General features: G+C 48.1%; 1 protein-coding gene across 1 annotated transcript in view; it reads right to left on the bottom strand.

Moving 5' to 3' along the window:
* SDCBP2 (syndecan binding protein 2) overlaps nucleotides 1-19,377 on the bottom strand; it is an 87,742-nt gene extending 68,365 nt beyond the window's left edge. Inside the window, exon 1 of the mRNA XM_069650921.1 lies at nucleotides 18,947-19,377. The gene's annotated coding sequence lies outside the window, so the exon portion shown is untranslated. The remainder of the gene's footprint in view (nucleotides 1-18,946) is intronic.
* Between the last annotated feature and the right edge of the window lie 314 nt (nucleotides 19,378-19,691).

Genomic DNA, 19,691 nt, shown 5'->3' with positions numbered 1-19,691 from the left:
TCCCAGATGAGCAATTGCAAAGTGATAGATTAGACCGGTTTTGGGACTGGATTTCAAAATTGGAAAGCCCTGGGACTGGCAAAATTCAGTTCCCACTCCTCAGCAAAGATGCCAAGGCTGTTCTTATTCTATCACACAGCAATGCAGACAGAGGATTTGCAGCAAGGTTAAGAAAAACAAGACCGAATTCCGTGCCTCTCTTGCTGCCGATAGAACTCTTGCAAACATTATTAAATGCAAGGTGAACATGTTGAGTGGCAAGCGCTGTTATGACATCGACTTTACAAAGCCATTGCTCAGGAAGGTGCAATACACATATACTGTGGAGATTCATGGCGAGAAGGCATAATGTGCTCATCTTCATAGCCTGGGAATTGCAACCAGTGTTGCTGCATGCTTTTAATTGTTAAATTGATGGACATGTTGCCAAGAAGCATAAACTTAGAGCTACAATAAAATCTGTTTAGATATTGCATGTTCTTGGACATTCACATTTGTTGCATTCCACTGTAAAGTGCAAACTGCAAACATGTTTCGAATGACAGGGGGCAGAGCCATGTGCAAATGGTCGGAGTCTTGTGCGGATGTGGGCAGGGCATACATTACAGGGTTTTTGGTTTTCAAATGTAGGCATGTATGAGGGACAAGAGACAGACCATCGGTCAGAGCAGCAGCCCAGCACCTCACCAAAGGCAAACACGGCAAACAGCAGCACTTTACCAGATCCACATTACCCAGAGCAAGCCACCTGAAAGAGACTATTGCAAAGTGCCCCTACACATTACAAAGAGCACTTTTTTAAAGTGGGAGGCCAACGGCCATCAACGTGGAACATAAGCAGCCCTCCCTTAGCGCGGTCAGTTGACTAGGAAGGCAGCCCTGAGTCTGGTAGCGTGTGAGAGGGAAAAAAAAAAAGAGGCAGACCATAGAAACGCATGGTTGAGAAGGTTGCTTGGTGAGTTGGCCAGGCAGACAACAAACAGCGCATACACCGCAAAGATCACCATCCCAGCAGGAGAAATCTTCTACCTGGACCAGCGCACAGAGCTCAGGCTGCGCATGTTTTCACGCAAACCAGCAGAAATGGAACCAGAGCAGGCTGCAGACTCGGCAGACATCCCAAGGGCAGACCACGACACCGCTACGCCTCTTGCTTGGGAAAATTCGGTCAATTAAATCTAGTTGGAGTGCGAAGGTCACCGACCTGCAGTCCAGAATGGTCAAAGTCGAGGACCGCATAGACGCTCTTGAAAACAATCAATTTTCTGACAACCTCACAGCAATGAACAGTGAAGCTCAGTTCCTAGACTTAGAATAAAGAGAAAGATGTGGAGCTCAAGCTGGACGACCTGGAAAACAGAGAACGGAGAGCAAATATACACATAATGGTTCTCAGTGAGAAGCCAGGAGAATCCCCATCCTCATTGAAGAATCGGGTGAAGGCCCGGATCGCGTCGCTGTTTGACCGCACAGCATCAATCAACTTTGAGTTCAATAGATTACACAGGGCTAGAGGTCCATTGAATGGCCCGAGGTCTGTCCTAGCCAAATGTCACTACATTAAACAGAAACAAGACATTCTACAAAAGGCTAGGGAGAAATAACCCATCGACTTTGAAGGCTCCAGCATTCAAATATTTTAGGATCTGTCAGTGACTACACACATTAAGCAGAAAGGCTGCCACCCACTAATGACCTGGCTACAGGAGCAAGAGATCCGATACGGAGGGGGGAGGACCCCTTTTCACTGAGCTTCAAGTGCAACAGAAAGGGGTATCATGTCAGATCGGAAGAAGAGGCTCGAGGGGTCTTGGAGGGCTTGCAATCAAGCATAGATGGAACAGACAGCGATATGGCTCGAATGCCCTGGAGCCAAATACACAAGGCAACAGCTTCCTCGCCACGGAGGGGGCCGAGCACAAGGCTCCAGAAGGTACAAATGCTACAACACGCCATGAAGGTTGAACCGTTGGTGAAAGATTGGGAGACATGGACATTACTTTATTCTATCCAACTTTTCTTCTTTATCCCCTCTCCTTTTTACTGCTTTCTACAGTGCAGAAGAGGAAATATGGTCTTAACATATTGAAAATTGTTTACGTTTTGTCTGGTTTACAACACTTTGATTATGGTTGCGGCACGTTGCAGCCATCAAGTAAACGAGTATACTTTAAATTGTACACAGCTCGGTGAGGGGTCCTTGAAGGGTGGCCCTTTTTACTATATGGCATCTCAGTAAAAAGATGAGTGTCAATGGTGACACTTTGGGGTTCAGGGAGGAAGGAATGCACATCCAAGGGGGGGTGGAGGGGGAGGAGGGGAGGGACACCGTCCATGTCAGCACTCTTGCTACTAAACAGAAACAGCGTAACTCACACGACCTTCAGACATGGCTCACCTAGTATTACTGGTGCAAATAAATCGACAGGCTAGGGCTAAAATTAGGCAACGGACATGCTACCATAGTATTAGCAGAAGGGGTAAAGTTTGGGTCCCTCAACGTCAAGGGCTTGAATTCACCACAAAAGCGTTCCATGTTAATGAGAGAATTCAAACTCTCCAAATTAGATGTATGGTTTGTCCAAGAAACAAAAATTGGAAATGTAAAGGAATTTAAAGTTGCGGGTAAGGAGATGGGAGGGGTGGGGGGAGGGTGCACTATGGGTGTCGGGCCAGCCTAAAAGGGTCAGCATTATATATAAGAATTTGTTAGATCTCCAAATATCACAGATTCATAGAAATGAGGAAGGGAGGTACATTGCAGTGAAAGGGCGGGTGAGGTCCCGTGCTGTGACTCTCTGCTCGATTTATGCACCTAATCAAAACCAGCTGTCCTTCAGCAGGGCTCTTTTTGAATTTCTTGAAGGTTGGAAAGCGGCTCCGTTAATATGTGGAGGAGATTTTAATGTTGCATCAGACCCCGTAATGGACTTGGATTCTATGAGGCAGCGGGCACCCCCCGCCCCTGCATCCAGCCAAGTGAGCGAGGGATTCCCAGACCTTTTGAAGGCTAACCACTTAATTGACACGTGGCGAAAAAAAGTGCACCCGCAAGAGAAGGCGTTTACTTTTTACTCCCCACCACATTTGACATACTCACGAATAGACTACATTCTTGTTGAAGCTGCATATGGATATACTATACGAACAGCGGCCATTGAGATTGTAGCATGGTCAGGCCATGAAATGTGCTTATTGGAGCTGGACTGGGGCCCGCCACCACAGACAGATCGCAGATGGATCTGTAACAACACCCTTTACAAAGATCCGTTGTTTAGAGAGACCCTTGCTGAGTAAATATATTAATGACACATTAAATACAGTATGGGAAGTGGCCAAAGTCACAATCCGGGGATTCCTGATAGTAGAGGGAGTGTTCAGGAACAGAACCAGAGTGCTAAGAGAACTGGGGGTAAAAAAAAAAAGAAATTAAACAGAAGGAATCTTTCCTCCAAACCCAGACCATCAGCAGAGAGGAATCCTTGGCGAACACTAGAACACCGGAAAGAACTGAGCAACATATAGCAAAAAGCGTTGACACAGCTTCAGTATTTAAAAAAATGTTTTATAAGAAAGGAGATAAAGCCCACACTATGTTAGCCACATGCCTGCGAAAACAGAGGGCACACAGGGCAGTCCCCAAAGTAAAAGATGAAAAGGAGAAAGACTTGCTCAATCCAGGCGAGATCACTAAGCACTTCTCCCGATTCTATGCCACCATATATACTGCAGAAGAGAGCAGCACGGAGGAAGACGTGGCGTAATATTAATCAAGATTTCCCTGCTCTCTGATACCAAATGATAGCCAAATAATGATAAATGTCCCAATAACAACCGAGTAAGTTCTGAACGCCATATCCAAACTAAAAGCGGGCTCCGCTCCAGGGCAAAATGGTTGTATGCCCTTCCTGGTGAACCGTTCAACAAAATTCTGAAACCAGCCAAGCCCCAGCCTCATTCACAGAGTCCATAATTATAATCATACCGAAGAAGGGCAAGGACGTTGGGGAATGCGCCTCATACCGTCCAATTAGGGGTGTCACGGTATTCGTTTTAAGACGGTACGATAACCTTCTTGCCAAATGACGGTATATCATGGTTATCGCGGTATAGCAGGTGGAGTTAACTAATCTTAACAAATATTTTCTAAAAGGTCATAAATTGACAGATGTATCATCACAAACAAAACCAGGTACCCAGGGCCAGAATTGGGCTTTTCAACATACTTTCCACTGAAATGCCTTGCTTCCACCAAACACAAGTGTGGAGAGGAGGGGGTGGGGTGGAGGCCTGCTGCAACTGGCAAAGCAAACTGAAAAGCTTTTCTTAAGTGGTCATTTAGGCTTTTTGCTTCCCCACTGGCTACTGGTGAAGATGAACATGTTGCCATCTTGATAACCTGCATGCCACAGATCAATGGAGGCTGATGGTAGTATACGCTTGTACACACACACACACACACACACGTACACACACACACTTTCTTTTCACGTTACAGCCTTTAGTTTACTTGCGGGCCAAAAGGTGTTCAGTAATCACTGACATGTTACCCTTTGGTATGGCAGCAGGGAATACCCACAGAGATGAGTGAATTTCGCAGTGTGACTTATTATATGTAAATTCAATGATAGAACCAGGGAAATCCCCCATTGCCATATGTTTAGAGAACATTATCCATTATAAATATATAAACCCCAAAGCCGCCACCCCAAAGGAAACCCTTTTCCTTCTTGGCACTGTATCTATTCTTCCTATTGCTAACATATTGATTTTGTGTAAGGCAAGTGTGGTTTATGGAATGGCATTAAAAACTGCTCCAACTGAAAGTACTTGGCAGACGGCACATCCAACAGTGCAAGACGAAGACTGTGCAGCACTTGCTTACTGCAGCCTTTCCAAATCAGATTGAAAAGCACACTTAACGGTATGAACGGTATAAACAATGTGACGGTTATTATTGTTCAATTAAGTGGTTCACGGTATCTTTAACGGTATACCGTTATACCGTTACATCCCTACGTCCAATATCACTTATAAACATGGATGCCAAGATTTACGCAAGTGGCCTGGCTGGCCAACTCTCCCAGATCTTACCGCAGTTATTACACACGGACCGGTCGGATATGTAAGGGCCAGACAGGGTGTATAAACTCTAGATCCGATTGCTTCCATCAATGAGTACGAGGATTGTCCCACCCCGATGTCAATCGACATAGAGAAGGCGTTTGACAGGGTTGAATGGCCTTTTCTGCATGCCGCAATGCTGTGGGCAGGGCTGGGCCGACAATGGATTTCCGGTGCCCAGACGCTACATCGAGAAACAGCCAAAGTAGTGGTTAATGGCATCGCATCAGAGTCCTTTGGCTTGTTGCAGGGCACGCGTCAGGGCTGCCCTCTGTCACCCCTTTTGTTCGCCCTGGCCTTAGAACCGCTTGCGCAGGCGATCGGGGCAAATGTCAGGCGTGAATACAAACTCGCACTATTTGCTGATGACATCTTAGCGTACATCATTCAACCAGCAGAGTCTATCCCATCCCTCTTCGCCACTTTGTGGAATACTGTGCCTTATAAGGGTTTAGCGCCAATTTAAATAAAAAAGTCGCACTTACATTGAAGCAAACGTCCGCCCTACCGAGCCACTTGGTAGCAGATTGGGGATTCCAACTACAAGCAGAGGGGATCAAGTTATCAAGTACTTGGGTGTAGTGATCACAAAAAAACTAGCAAACTGATTTCATAACGAACTACTTGCCTTTGTGGCACACTATTAAAATCAGATTCGGAGAGACGATCCAAAATAGCACTTTCCTGGACGGCCAGATTCACATCGAGTAAGACGAACATCCTCCCAATGTTATTATTTCTCTTTCAATCACTTCCTATGGTTATCCCAGAAGCATTTCACGTAGAAGTAAAAACGTACCCTACTCACATTTCTTTGGGCTGGCCTGAAACCCTGGGTATCATATACAACTTTGATAACACCCAAGGACAAGGGAGGCATGGGCTACCCGGATTTCTACTACAGGGCATCGCAACTTTGCATACCGAAAAACAGTTGGTAGGCCTTGAAAATGAACTATTTGCGCCCGTAACCCTGGGCGAGTGGCTATGGGTCCCTTATGGAGCCATGCCACGTAGAATTCCGTGAGCACCCAGCTTTGGCAGTATTGTGGTCCCTTAGGCGTCCCTCACAAAAAATGCAGGGAGTGACGTTCTGGCCATCCCAGCTCAGCTGCATATGGGCTCCCACTATTTGAGACCTGTTGGTGAACCCAAACCGCTTTCTGCCCCAATACGAAGGAGGCCCGGTGAGGGGGCGGGGCAGATGTGGAAGGAGGGTACCTTAATGACAAAGCCAGAATTAGAACTAGCACAGCAGGGCGTCATGATATCACTGTTACGGTAGCTGCAGTTAAGAAGTGTATTGGTGGGCCCACGCTGGGGCGACTCCCTCCAAAGGCCGCTCACTCCTTTCAAGCGCACCATGAGCCATTGCCATGGCTCCAGGGGGCTAATAGCTAAATTATACTCTGCACTAATCATTAGAAGCCCCCTACCACAACCAATCACACTGACCAAACGGGAGGCAGAGTTTGGTTTGCAAGATTGCCGGGACACTTGGGCGTTGATACATAGAGCGGTATGGTCCACCTTACTATCCATGCAGTATAAGACGCACAACGGGAGGTTACTAATGCAACGGTACCTAACCCCGCAAAGATTAGCGAAAATGTACCATGGGGTCACGCCGTACTGTTGGAGAGGTTGCCCCGAAGTTAGTGATTGCTGGCATCAGTGGTGGAGTTGTCTGCAAGTGCAGACGTACTGGAAGGAGATTATGGGCTGGATACAGGCCATTGATGGTATTCACAGAAGCCTAGCCTAATATTGTTTGGGGTGGAAACGGGCACTGAGGGAACAAGCACAGTGCTGTCACATATGCCCAGGAACCTGCTCCTGGCAGCTAGGGCTTGTCTAGCTATTAGATGGAAATGCAACATCCTACCCACAAAGAAGGAATAGCTGAACAAAGCCCACGAAATATACCAAATGGAGAGCATCAGGGCCGCATTGTTAGAAACACATTCCCATATAGATATGATCTGGCTCCCCTGACTGGAATATTACACTGCGCCCAGAGACGCGCAGACGCAGGCAGCGTAAAGACTGGAGAAAAGTCACCCAACATTATTAGCAAGTCCACATTACTTATTTAACCGGATTAGCCTTGGTCAAGTAGAAAGGAGTGTCAACAACCTGTTTACCTGTGCTGACAATTCAATATGTTGTGAAACGGAAAATATGAGTATTACAAGCTCAATGCAATGATGTGTGGGTGGGGTTCAGAGGGGGGGGGAGGCAATCTCTTTTCTTCCGGGTTACCAAAAAAGACGTTCAGTCACTAAGGATTTGTCAGATAAATGTTTAGCACTTAGGATTGCTTCATTTAAAGAGACTCGATTTCTTTTCGGACTGTATTCATATGTTATTTGTCAACTCAATGTTGGTAACAAAATCAATAACATTCGGTTTTAAAAAAAAAAATTACAAAAAAATAAAGGCCATTTGCCACAAAAAGGTACCAAAAAGTGCTTTAGGGAAAAAGAGCGGTGTAAGTGACTCCGTACGGAACCACGTACTCCACATGCTGCTTTTGATACACCTTCTGTGTCTTGTTACAACACTCTTTTGTAAAGTTTCCACCCTATGTCACTGGGTGAAATACTTGCTCTCGGGTTTATGCCCCTGGGTGAGCGGCAGCATCCAGGGGCTATGTCCGTGGGTGAGCGGCGGGATCCAGAGGACATCATTGGTACTGGACAAGAGTCTACATCTTAGGGCGCGTCACTAGGGAGAGACTACACCCAGGGTACATATCCACCCCCCAACCCCCCCCACCCGGAGAGATCCCTCCAGGCGACCTATCACTTGGTGAAATGCTTACTCCTGGGTTAATATTCCTGGGTGGGAGATTGCGTTCAGAGTACAAATTCCCCCATAAAAGACTGCATCAAGAGGATACATATGCTTGAGTAAGAGACTGCGCCCAATGACCATGTCCGCAGGTGGGAGACTGCACACATGGTTAATATTATTGGGCGAGAGACTGCATCCAGGGGGCAGAGCACGAGAGTGATACAGGACGAGCAGGTGGCATTGGTTATAAACGAACACCTTAAAACGAAGGAGAAGCAGGTGTAGAACAGGTCACGTTAAAACACCACGCACCCCGACAGAAGGGGAGAGTATAAGGGTGATAGCAGGCCACAATAACATGGGGAGAGAAAGGGTGGAGTAGGACAGGCCACCTTAACACACTAGCCTACCAAAAAGGCTAGGGGTACAGCAGGTCGCCTTTTTTAGCTGGCCACCTCAAAGGGATAGAGTATACAGGTAGAACAGGACACGAACATGCAGGCCGCCTTAAGCTGGTATACCAGGCCACGCTAATAACAGGCCACCCTGAAGAAGGAGAGGGTATTGCAGTAGACCAGGTCACCTTAACAAGAGGAGAAAGTATCGGGCTAGACCCGGCTTTCATATAAGGAGGACGGACACCTCAAGGAAAGAAAGATGCGAATCAGTGCATAAACACGACGTTAAGAAGGAGTAAAAACATCCGTGATAGGCGATAGATCAGGCCACAAAGGGCCTGGGTTTTTTTCTTCTCCAAGTGCCGAGCAGCCCACGAGCCAAGGGCGGTGATCAATTAGGCACAGTCGAGGGAAGCCTGGGCTGCAGCACGTCGTCTACAAAACGCCACATTTTTCACCTTATGATCATGCTCCAACAATAACCCTACACATGCGCGGGGGTGGGGGTGTAACCAAGCAAAGCCACTCCTGAGACCCGAGAAACCAGGTTCAGCAGAAAAGAGAAAGCCATGGTCTGTCTGAGGCCGGGAAAAAGCCCCAGAGCCTGACTGGGGGAACCCGTGACAGAGAGCAGTGCACAATGGCCAATCCGGATGAAAGGTCAGATTGCGTATACTCTAGGCATCCGTGCAAACCCTGCTGATTTAAGCAGTAGGCTACTTCTTTTTAAGCAGTCCTTTCAGCTACAGATTTGGGTGACAGATCTTCCCCTGTAAAAAGCAGTAGGGTCATTTATGTGACTCTAAGGCAGGCTGCTTGAGACCGCCTGGGACAAAACACGCAACACATTAGTCTGTCTGTGCGGTGCGACCGGACAGCTACATGACTCTGGCCAGGACAGGCCTTAAGTGAAGCACCACTGAAGGCAAGTGGCAGAGTGTACCACCAACACACAGCATCTGCATATCGGTCTCCATGTTGTTCAGTTATTCATCTTGCACTGCAGGAAAATATATATCTATTGCCCAAGCTGCTGCTACAGAGCACTGGCAAACGTTGCCTACCAGCTCTGTGTGTTTATTACCTTCTGTCAAGTTAGGTCATTGAATTTGGTGTTAACTTACCATTCAGAATTATACATTGAGCATATTTCCATGTTGTGCCGTTTGATGGGTTGTGCATTTTAGAATGCTCCGGTGGTGACAACTCTGTATGTTTGGTATTTTCCTGTGATGTAATTGTTAAGCAAAGTATTATTTTTGAAACTTAAAAAATCCTACATCTTTTTGGTCACAGAATGTTGGCAAGTATGCGTCTATGGGCCGCAGCGTCCCCATGATGGGATCAACAAGCGAGGGCCTGAGGAAGGTGCCCGTTTCTCTCTCCATCCATTTCCCACGCGCAGGACCCCCGTGGCGGGACATTCCACCGAATTGGAAACCCCAGCATAGAACAAGGCAATCAAACGGGCATATACTAGAAGAACTATACCCCGGACAAGACTTCTAGACATCCTATACACACTAAGTGAGCAGCAGCGTGTGGCCTGCAGCAATAACACGGCCGGAAACGCCTCTGCATCGGGGCCAAGGACCGGAAATGCAATAGAACACTTCCTGCGGTTCAAACCCTGGGCCTGAAGAGGCTGCTCCGTAACTTGCCCCGTCTCTCCGAGGGGGCTCGGGAACTGAACGCCAGGATAGTCTCGATCTAGTCTCATCTCCAAGTACAGGCCGTGCAAGAGTGACAGAGACACTGGTTCTGTGCGAGTGCTGGAACTGGGCCGCATCACTGCGCCACACCCCTCCCGACTCGTTCATGTGCACCCTTCATTCATTAATATTCTAGAATACGCCCCTCTTGATAAGAAATCCACTTTGTGGCGGTAGTTTCGGTGATCTGAGGACAGATGAAATGTGGCAATGCGTGGGCAATACGAATAACGAGCCCTATTCAAACATTGTATGTAAAGGGGGCGGTTCCATGTGTCTCTGAACGCAGGTCACTTCGCATGTTGTTGTTAGGATGTTGCTTTCTACCCCAACCCACACGCCCCTTTGCAATTAAGGGCGCTTCACCCCATTCTAGCTCAGCGCCCAATTATTCCTTTCCCAAGAGTCCATCTATACGTGCCCTTTCGACATTGGGTTTCGTAATCCGGTTTCGAAATCTGGGAGTTTTTGCTAATTTTCGCTGAAACCAATTCGAAAAAACGCCATCCACCCATAACGAAATCCTGGCTTTACACTCACGCATTTGTTGGTTCATCAAACTTCCCAAGACCACACCTTCAGTGGGCTAATTCCCACTACCTCTACGTTTCAGATAACCGATTGCCACTGGAAGTGCCAGAGAGAGTGAGCGCAGGATGTTGCCAATGAGAGAAGCTCGCACAGGATGTTGCCAATGAGAGAATAACGCCCAAGAGAGTGATTGCGGGATGCCGCCACTGAGGAAAAGCACACGAGAGAGTGAGCGTGGGATGCTGCCACAGAGAGAAGAGCGCCCAAGAGCGTGAGCGCAGGATGCTGCCACAGAGAGAAGCTCGCCAGAGAGAGAGAGAGAGAGAGAGAGAGAGAGAGAGAGAACAGGATGTTGCCAATGAGAGAATAACGCCCAAGAGAGTGATTGCGGGATGCCGCCACTGAGGAAAAGCACACGAGAGAGTGAGCGTGGGATGCTGCCACCGAGAGAAGAGCGCCCAAGAGCGTGAGCGCAGGATGCTGCCACAGAGAGAAGCTCGCCAGAGAGAGAGAGCGCGCGCACAGGATGTTGCCAATGAGAGAATAACGCCCAAGAGAGTGATTGCGGGATGCTGCCACAGAGAAGAGCGCCCAAGAGAGTGAGTGTGGGATGCTACCACTGAGAGAAGAGCACCCGTGAGCGCGGGATGCTGCCACAGAGAGAATAGCGCCCAAGAGCGTGAGCGCGCGGGATGCTGCCACAGAGAGAAGAGCGCCCAAGAGCGTGAGCGCGGGATGCGGCCACAGAGAGAAGAGCGCCCAAGAGCGTGAGCGCGGGATGCTACCACAGAGAGAAGCTCGACAGAGAGAGTGAGCGCATGATGTTGCCACTGAGGAAAAGCACCCGAGAGAGTAAGCATGGGATGCTGCCACTGAGAGAAGAGCGCCAGAGAGAGTGAGCGTGCGATGCTGCCACTGAGAGAAGAGCGCCTGAGAGAATGAGCGTGGGATGCTGCCACTGAGAGAAGAGCGCCCGAGAGTGTGAGCGTGAGATGCTGGCGGTCTGAAGTTTGACAGCTGATAATGGCATTGGTTTACTGAAACGAACCGTGACCATCTCCTTGGGTGCATATTTCCTGAGTGATCGTTCACTGTTGCCGGGGGTTATTTATTTATTGCTCATTTGTAAGGCGCTTATACATCAAGTAAACTGTGTTTCAAAGCGCCCACAGGGCAACAGGGAGGGTACATGGGAATGAAAGGCAAAAATAACAATGAAAGACAGGTTGTCCTACTAGGTCTTGTGAGCCTTCGGAACGGGCAAGTGCAGAGAGAGAGAAGGGATGAGGGAGGGGGTAAGTGCAAGGGAGCAGGTTGCAAGCAGCTGTTAAGTTACTGGCAGAGGTAAGTGTGGTAACTGCCAGTAAATAAGTGCAGGCCTATGTTAGCACAGGCCTGTGGGTGCAATGCAAGTGCTGGGAGCGGGCGAAGGCTAAAGGCGATTGGGTGTGGGAGCAAAGGACCCAGGTGGACACATAAGGGCCGTGGTCACCAATCTCAGCGACTGTGCGATTTATCAAAGGAGGGAGGGGAGAAGGTGAAAAATCTTAAGAGGCCTCCGGAATTTTAGGAGATCCGGCTGTAGACGAGGAAGGCGGAGGCTGTTCTATAGGAGGGAGCCAGCAGAGGAAAGTCACCAGCTTGCTGTTTAGCTAAGCGCTTGATACACAGAGTTGGAGACGGAGGAACGCAGAGATCTGGAGGGAGAGTATTTGGTGATAGCCAGTTGTAGTTAGCGTGGTCCCTGGCCCCAGATAGCCTTATGGATGATGCAGAGGGATTTGAATTTGATTTTTGCAGCAACCGGGAGCCAGTGGAGGGATTTTAGGACTGGAGAGATGTGGTCTGTGGGCTTGAGGCCAAGGATAAGTCTTGTAGCCCTATTCTGGATGGGTCGGAGAGAGGAAGAGGGTAGTTTAAGGAAGAGGCTATTGCAGTAGTCCAGCATAGAGAGTAGTCGAGCCTAGAGAGGACGAGAGCTTTAGAGACACTGTTTCTGAGGGAAAGTGAGGAAAGGCAGAATTCCTTTGAGGAGGTGGAGTTGAAATTGGGCCTTCTTGGTCCTGGATGTGAGGAAGGAAAGGAGTCAGAGAGGACTCTGGTTTTTTTGGATTCAGATGAAGGAGAAGGGGGGGGGGTGCTAGGCAGAATCCTGTGCACTGCCCTTAGGGACCACTACACACAATTAAGACTACAGGTGGTGATACAAGTTTTACCTTTGGTACAAGCATGTACTACTATGTCATAGTGGTAGAAGTGGCAGAGCAGCCAGGCCTATCTCAAGAGTATATGAGCAGTAGCAGAGATTACACAAAGGGACCACAATTACTGTGACTCAAGCAAACACTGACTGAAGGTTTCAGGTAGAAAAATATAAGTAAATTTATTTTTAAACCATTCGTTATAAACACAACACTTCTATTAAACTTCAATAAAAACGACACGTTAAATATACTACAACTAACCAATTCCCTTTGTACAGTAAGTCTCAAGGTAAGTACCCTGTGTTGGAATGAACCGGTGTTAGGCACAAAAACATGTTACTGTGAAGACGAATGCGATCACTAAACAAACGTGTATCCGTGACATGAAAGGCTACCGGGGCAAAAACACACTTAGCACCCGAGATACCCAGAGGGAGTTGGAGGCAAAAATCACAGGCAATATTTTGGTTAGACGGGCAGAATCAAGTAACGCTCAGAGACAGGAGTTCAAAAGTCAAAGGGCTGGAGCCAGAGTCGAAGACACCGGGGCCAGTTGCCGAAGATCACACGGTCTAACAGTTCACAATTCAACTGAGCCAAAAGTACTTGGATATTGTCAATGTTCGGAAGCAAAAGTTATAAGAAGGAGGGAAGACAAGGTCAAGCCTTGGAAATGAAGAAAAAGGGATTCACCCAGTTTCCTCAAGTAGAACACAGTACCTTGTTCCAATGGTGCAGCTGGTGCCCTGGCAGTTGTTCCTGTTGGTTTCCCGCAGACCCAGGATTCCTGGAGCTTCGTTGCGAAGGAGGACGTCTGAAGGGGGTCTGCACCACACAGGGATGAGGCTGGCAGCGACACGGAATAAAAAGGTGCGCTCCTTAAAAACAGGAGAGGCTCTTCAGGTGGCTATCCGGACCACTACAGCAGTGTGCAGCAATTTCGACCATGAAAGAGGATCCTCTGGCTGTAGAAGATGAGCTGGTTATCCCCATCAAGCTCAAGGGAAGAAGACTCCGGACTGGATCTTCTCTGAGTCGTTGAAGGGCAGATGGCTCAGGACTGCAGCAGGGCTTCACCGGGACGGGGTAGTTGCAGCAACCGTCGTTCTCTCCACTTCTCTTCGGTCCCTTGTAGTTTCAGTGGCAACTATCTGACTTCTAGCCCAAGAGACCTGCCTTTTATGCGAAAAAACCCCATTCACACAGCCTGGCTGTCAATCACCCAGCAGGGGGGTTGTCCAGCCCGGACAACTACCCTGGCCAATCATGACAAAGTGTGACTTGGGTTTCCTAGGATACCCTGTGCAGGGGTTGACTACACCCCTCCCTCACATTCAGCCCACCTAGACACCCAGGCGCCTTGAGGAGGGCTTCTGGGCAGAAGCCCGCCCAAAACAGTGAACAAAGAAGGCGAACCTAGTTTGCAGCGCAAAGTAAAACACAAGAAGGACTTTAACAAAAAGAAGTGGCGAATAAACCCAACCAGAGCCAAAAGAAAGACGATTTGGTCAAGCAGGTTTATGTTCGAGGCTAATATAATAGCCAAGAACAGTACCACGTTTATCTAATATAATTGCGGTAGAAAAGTTAGGGTAGATACCACTGCCACCAGCCAAGTCTAAATGGTAAAAGAGCGAAACAATGCTCTAGGAGGTACAGATAAAAAAGGGATACGAGTTAACCCTTTCCAGTACTCCATGGAAGATGGGGTGTACTGGATCTGTGGTAGATTGACTAAGTAAAGTTAATGGTAACTTTACCCTTTTCTGGGGGACAGTAGTCGCCTCAGAAATGGAGTCGAGGGAAGTCTCAAAGACAACCCTGTGCCACGGCACTGAAGATGCTGTGTGACACACAAAGAAGGGGGCTACTGAAGTGGTGTACTTCAGAGTCCACCATCACAAAAACAGATGGAAACACATAGAAAAACACAGGTAAGAGTGGGGGAAAAGCTTGCACTCTTACCAGGTGGAAAAAAATAAACTCCAGAAGTCCAGTAAAGCTGCTGGGGGACTCACTAGGTGAGGGAAATTAGCCATAAATGAGAATTCTCCCTAACAGGGGGCGGGGAGGGAAGAGCTTGTGGAGGGTAGCCAGAGTGAAAGGAAGAAAGAGGGAGCAGGAGCCCCAATGGGAAGGATCTCAGTCTTGCTGGCATTGAGGCAGAGATCTTTGGAGGCACACCAGGTCTGGACGGCAGATGCTAGTCGATGCCCATTAGCTGCTCCCTTTGTCGGGTTCCCAGGAGCCCGGGTGGGACATGCTTTGCGGGATACTGAGTCCCTTCTCCCATTACTAGGGGAGTTTAATACCTGGAGCTCAACTCCTTTATACCAACGGTCTCCAAGTCCAGTCCTCAAGAACCCCCACTGCACCACGCTGCCAGGATAAGCCAGTGGTAGAAGTGTACCAAAAGAAGTAGTGGAGCTGTGACCCCGGCACGGGACACAGTAGGCAGGAAGGGAGCAACGCGCAACACATTTTTCAAGGGTTGCAGCCATGCTGGTGGACAGCCAGTTAAGGGCGCGATTTACAAAAATGGAAAGTCCCATTTAAAACATTTTTGTAAATCCGGCCCCAAGTTGCAACAGATCTAAATTTGTGCTATAACCGCTAGCGGAGAAGCGTGAAAAAAGTTGTGGGACAGTTAACAGTACATAAAATTAAAGTAGTAATAGTTTTCCCTTGTGCGTTCTCAATGTCACTGGGCCTAGTAAGATCGTTGTTATTTTCTCCTCTGTTCTCCTCCCTTGCCTTGTCGCGCTCTGAAACACTTGTGTACGAGCGCGATACAATTAAATTATCAATAGTAATTTCAGTGGGCACTGAATATGAAAACAACTCCCACTGAGAATCACTACACTCAAAACGCGTGCATATCCCGAAACCATGGAGTGGATTTGGCTTTTCAGGAATTATTTGGAAAAATCGGACATACCATCTGGTGGTGGGGTGGACAAAGGGATGTTGCACGACTGGGATGAAATTTACTTCTATACTGTATAACACGTATGTTTGACTGTTATGTCATATTCATGTTAATAAAACGTTGGCTATTGAGGGCTAAAACAATGCGAGAATGTTCATTGTTGACTCCTAGCAAAGCATCACCAACAAAGAGCTGTTTGGCGTCAAGTAGATTTATTAGGTTATTTGTGATGTTTCAGAGTCTCATGCATATAAAAAAGCTGCCATAAGGTAATTCAGTGGGTCACCTTAAAGGGGGTGGGGTTCAAGAATATAGTATACCATTCTAAAATAGAGAGATCTTTTAATAACAAGGGCGATCTTAAAAGGAGAGTGAGTCAGGGAATCGTGGATATTACTGGCCCACATTAAAAATGAGGAAACGGTATCAGAGACAGAACAGTCGACCTTAAAAGGAGACCAGGCCACCTTAAAAGTAGAGGAGAGTTGGTAATGGCAGACCAGTTTAGCAGTTAGACACGATACAGACCACCTTAAAATATGAAGAAAGCATATGGAATATAGGCGGCCTTTAAGGGTGCAGAGAGTTACACGGATACCCCTTACCTGTTTAAAGGTGGATTGTATCTAGAGATGTCAGTGATACAAGTATCCTTAAAAGCTGGAGAGTAGATATAGGCTGCCTTTAAAAGGTGCCGATGATATCTGGGATGCAGGCACCCTTGAAAGGAGGTAACAGGGATATAAATAGCTTTAAAAGGATGCGAGAGTAGCAAGGTCTATGCGTACACCCACAACAGTGAGGAGGGTATAAGGAATACAGAACACCACCTTAAAAAGAGGCGGGAGCATCAGGGAAACAAACCACCCTAACAGGAGACAGTAGCAGGTAAGCAGGCTGCCTTGACAGAGGAATATCATGGGTGCAGGAGGCTATGCAGCGTGGAAGGTGCCCCTCACGGGACGCAGCATCCCTGGGTATCTTTCCATGAGGTCATGCCAGTCAATGTGTCCCCACAAGCCGGGAAATCCCCATGGCAGCTGAGCGCCAAGATTATTGTTTATACAAAAGAAGGACAACATTGGCTCATCCTGTTATTGTATAGCGCACGCGACTCTGGTCATTGCGCAACTGTCACATCCTGCTCAACGGATGACAATGCAGTGGTGCAAATCGGGCTGTAGCCGACGTCCCCCACCCCGTTCCGAAATTTGGGCTAGGTTGACTTGACCTGGCTGACCTACAGAGCCGTGACCGTGCAGAACAGGACACAGACAACTTAAGTGCCAAGCATGAGTATGCTCATCTCATTTGCATAGAATTTCATAGAGCTCAGCATTTATTGGTTGAAGTTAATGTTGTGATGTAGCGTTAGTACTTGCATGCCAAGGGAGTTATTAGAAGGGAAGTGGGGACAGGAGACAGCTCACCACTCATTCTGACAGCAGTCCTTACATGTGACGTTTCAGAAATGGGGAGAGTAAACTGCTTTTAACATTGAAGCTGCACTAGAATAGTCTCATTAGAATATGCAAAGAAGTTAGATGCCCCCCACACAGGAGCGTTTGCCCCACCCCGACAGTCTCTGAAGTTAGTGTCGTTCCCACCCTTTGAAGGGTTAGCTTAAGTGCACGCCTGACACTACATTACCGTGACTGGATCCCTTATACACAGGGGTCTCAGTTTCCGCATCAACACGTCCTGTGTGCAGCACTTCTTGGCAAATCAATTGGCATTCACAATTACTACAAATAAATGAGACATCACAGCTTGTCTTACCCTGCGCTATATACTCATGCATGCATTCCTACACTGAATTTGTGGAAACTTCATGAAGAAAAGCACAAATAGACCCCAGTGATCAGCCAGGCCTAGACTTCACCAGGCCTACACGGTGGAAATGGTCTCAGAGACCACACAGACCAAAGCACTCGCAGAAGAGTATAGAGAGACTTAAACCAACCTACAAAGTGGAAAGAGTATCGTAGACCACACAGAGCAAACTATTAGGAAGAAAGAGTTTGAGAACAACATACAAAGAGGAAAGTGCATCGATTCACACAGACCGGCTTACAGAGGGGCACGAACATCAGAGACCTCTGACCACTGCCAAAGAGAACACGGTATCAGAGAGCAGAACGACCAACCTACAAAGTGGAAAGAGTATCGTAGGCCACACAGAGCAAACTATTAGGAAGAAAGAGTTTGAGAACAACATACAAAGAGGAAAGTGCATCCATTCACACAGACCGGATTACAGAGAGGTGAGAGTATCAGAGACCACACAAAGCATTTGCATAAAAGAATAGCCAGAAACTTAACAGACCTAACTACAAAGGGGAAAGTGTGTCAGAGACTACACAGACCAAAGCATTAGCAGAAAATAGTATCCAGAAACTTAACAGACCTACCTACAACACGGAAAGAGCATCAGAGACCACATAGTACAAAGCATTTGCAGAAAAGAGTATCCAAAGACATAACAAACAGGAAAGAGCATCAAAGACTATGCAGAGCAAACTATTAGGAAGAAAGTGTTTGAGACCAGAGAAACCAACATACAAAGAGGGAAGTGCATCGATTCACACAGACCGGTTTACAGAGGGGCACGAACATCAGAGACCTCTGAGCCACTGCCAGAGAACACGGTATCAGAGAGCAGAACGACCAACCTACAAAGAGGAAAGAGTATCAGTCACCACACAGACCCACCTACTAGGAAGAAAGTCTCGGTTACCTCCCATATCACTTACGAAGAGGAAACAGTATCAGAGACCACACAGACCAACCGATAAAGAGGAAAGTGTATCAGAGACCACACAGCAAAACCCACAAAGAGGAAAGGATGTCAAGATGGTTGAGTATTAGTGATTTCATAGAGCAAAGTACGATGAAGAAAGTGTAGCAGAGACTTGAGAGACCAGCCTAACAGTAGCAAACAGAATCAGAGACATACCAACCTGCAAAGAGTACCAGATACATCAAAGACCAATGGGAAGCGGGGGAAGTGGCCCCAGGGGGCAGATGCCCGCATGCGAGGAACGGCGAGCAGGGAGGAGTGGGTGGGGGTTTCAAGGAGTTGGGGCAGGCGGATGAAGCGGCAAACATCGTCCGTACAGGTATGTGGGGAGGGGGCAGAGCGCTGGGGGGAGGAGCGGTGCGGAGAGTGGTGGTAACGAAGGCGGGCACAGAGGGCAGGAGGTGGTTTGAAGGGGCAGCAGGGTCGCATGAGATGCCCGCGATAGCGCTTACCTGCCCGGGTGTTCAGCTGGGGGTCTTGTTGCTGCTCCTTAGTGTGGAAATGTGTTGTCCTCTCCTCCAGGAAGTTCTGTGTCTTTATCCGAGGGCAGGAGTTCCCGTCTGTGCGAAACTGAGGGCGGCGTCAGCTGGTCAGAGTCACAAGGGAGAGTGAGGTCACGGTTGGGAGGGGAGGAGGGAGGCGGGATGAGGAAGGGAGTGATGCCGTGATGGCTGGAGGGGGCAGGGGAAGTGAACGAATAAGAGGGAGGCATGCAGAGGATGGAGAGGGGAGGAAGGACGTCACGGGAGAGAGAGAGAGAGAGAGAGAGAGAGAGGGAGCATCAGAGGAGGAAGGAGCCAAGGAAAAGGGAGTGACACCTAGAGTTAGTTAAACGCATTCCACGCGTTCACAGAAACTTCTAGAGCTAGAGCCGCAGGTTCCCTTTACACCCAGAAAAGAGAAACGCATATTGAAATTCGAGCTCAGCTGGGCACACGTGATGGGAACCTAAAGTGAAGAAATCCCGCAAAAAATATCTGAAGTCTCACAAAGCCACTGGCAGGCAGGCCATCCGCACCTCACCACCCAGGAGGGCTAGCACCACCCTTCACGATTTGAATATCATTGACTAAAACCGCTGCGCCACTCTTCATGATAATTCAGCAGCCAAAACGAGCTCACCGCCAGCCAGCACTGCCAATCAACCACCAGTTAGGACTAAAATATCACACGGCCAGCCGGCGTAGCCAGGATTGT

The sequence above is a fragment of the Ambystoma mexicanum genome, chromosome 3p, assembly GCF_040938575.1.
Source record: "Ambystoma mexicanum isolate Mex_15411 chromosome 3p, UKY_AmexF1_1, whole genome shotgun sequence".
In the NCBI taxonomy this organism is placed as follows: Eukaryota; Metazoa; Chordata; class Amphibia; order Caudata; family Ambystomatidae; genus Ambystoma; species Ambystoma mexicanum.
The sequence above is the reverse complement of the archived record's forward strand: the minus strand, read 5'-3'. Positions and strand labels throughout refer to the sequence as shown.